Raw genomic sequence first — 1,998 nt, 5'->3', positions numbered from 1 at the left:
CACACACACACACAGGACAGAATTCACACAGTCTCACACACACACAGGACAGAATTCACACAGAGTCTCACACACACACAGGACAGAATTCACACAGAGTCTCACACACACACAGGACAGAATTCACACAGTCTCACACACACAGGACAGAATTCACACAGTAGCCTCACACACACACAGGACAGAATTCACACAGAGTCTCTCACACACACAGGACAGAATTCACACAGAGTCTCTCACACACACAGGACAGAATTCATACAGTAGCCTCACACACACACAGGACAGAATTCACACAGAGTCTCTCACACACACAGGACAGAATTCACACAGAGTCTCTCTCACACACAGGACAGAATTCACAGAGTCTCACACACACAGAAACTGACACACTCATTCACTTACACAGTACAGTACAGTCAGACAGACAGACACACAGGAGACAATTCACCCAGAGCCAGCGACTGCTTTTCCCCGGCGCTCCGGGATATACTCACCCCGCTGGGGATGATTAGCTGAACGCGATGCCTGTTCAGTGAGCTGTTGAATGTTGAGCTGCAGAGCCCACGCCCCGGTTATGTACAGGGGCCGGGGAAGGGCACCGCCCCACCATGATCCTGAACAAACTGGAGGCTGCGCCCGCCCTCTGCTCGTGCCACACAGCAACTACATTTACACAGCGCCTAGAGCCTCAAGGTAGCTTAACAGGAGAACTATGAAATCAAATGTGACCCTGAGGCATACAGGGAACCAAAAGGCTGGGGTGACCAAAAGCTTGGCTGAAGTTGTCACTGTGGATGTTTCAGGAGGGATTTTCAAAGCTTGGGCGAAGCTCACTGAGAGGACAGTGATTACATTCAGGGATTCTCAAGGGGCTCAGAGTAACTCAAACAGAGATTTCAATCGGTTGTGGGGAGATTCTCAATAACTCAGATGTTTGCAGCACAAAAGGAGGCCATTTGGCCCTTTGTGTCTGCACTTGCAACCGAAAATCTGCCTACACTACTGGCATTTTCCACTTGTAGACCCATGGCTCTGGAATTAACTCAATACAGTTTAAATATTAGGAGAGTAAAACTAAATTCTCCTCAACTCCACCCCTCACCTTCTGAATAGACATCTGAAATGGAAAGGGACAATTGGCCACGGACAGCTTTGAAAAGACAGACAGAAATATTAAGGTGTACAATGTACTGGTGGATGCGGGTGAGCATCAACCTTCATTTTGAAATAAACATGTTAAGGAATGGGGAGAGAAAGCATGGTGTATGTACATGGGGTTACTTTTTTCAGATATACTAACAGATTTTGTGCACATAACCCAAGATGCCATTCAATTGGAGGAGTTGCAGTAAACCGAGAGGGTCAGTACCAAGAGATGGCTGCACTGTCTGAGGGTCAGTACTGAGGGAGCGCTGCACTCTCATAGGGTCAGTACGGAGTGAGTGCTGCACTGTCAGAGGGTCAGTACTGAGGGAGTGCTGCACTGTCAGAAGGTCAGTACAGAGTGAGTGCTACACTGTCAGAGGTTCAGTGCTGAGGGAGTGCCGCACTGTCAGAGGGTCAGTACTGAGGGAGCATTGCACTCTCAGAGGATCAGTACTGATGGAGCACTGAACTGTCAGAGAGTCAGTACTAAGGGATCACAGCACTTTCAGAGGGTCAGTACAGAGGGACCACTGCACTGTCAGAGCGTCAGTACAGAGGGAGGGCCGCACTGTCACAGGGTCAGTTCAGAGGGAGTGCTGCACTGTCAGAGGGTCAGTGCAGAGGGAGGGCCGCACTGTCACAGACTCAGTACAGAGGGAGGGCCGCACTGTCACAGGGTCAGTACAGAGGGAAGGCTGCACTGTCACAGACTCAGTACAGAGGGAGGACCACACTGTCACAGGGTCAGTACAGAGGGATGGCTGCACTGTCACAGACTCAGTACAGAGGGAGGACCACACTGTCACAGGGTCAGTACAGAGGGAAGGCTGCACTGTCACAGACTCAGTA

General features: G+C 50.2%; 1 protein-coding gene across 2 annotated transcripts in view; it reads right to left on the bottom strand.

Annotated features, from left to right (window-relative positions):
• tinagl1 (tubulointerstitial nephritis antigen-like 1) overlaps positions 1-588 on the bottom strand; it is a 110,380-nt gene extending 109,792 nt beyond the window's left edge. The window contains exon 1 of one of the 2 annotated variants that reach the window (XM_043717967.2): positions 498-588. The gene's annotated coding sequence lies outside the window, so the exon portion shown is untranslated. The remainder of the gene's footprint in view (positions 1-497) is intronic. The other variant, XM_043717968.2, reaches the window with a different exon arrangement.
• Positions 589-1,998: the final 1,410 nt, after the last annotated feature.

The sequence above is a fragment of the Chiloscyllium plagiosum genome, unplaced genomic scaffold (genome assembly GCF_037043375.1).
Source record: "Chiloscyllium plagiosum isolate Xiang-an unplaced genomic scaffold, Cpla_swu_hap1 HiC_scaffold_30, whole genome shotgun sequence".
Lineage (NCBI taxonomy): Eukaryota > Metazoa > Chordata > Chondrichthyes > Orectolobiformes > Hemiscylliidae > Chiloscyllium > Chiloscyllium plagiosum.
This window is presented reverse-complemented; position numbering and strand designations above follow the sequence as displayed.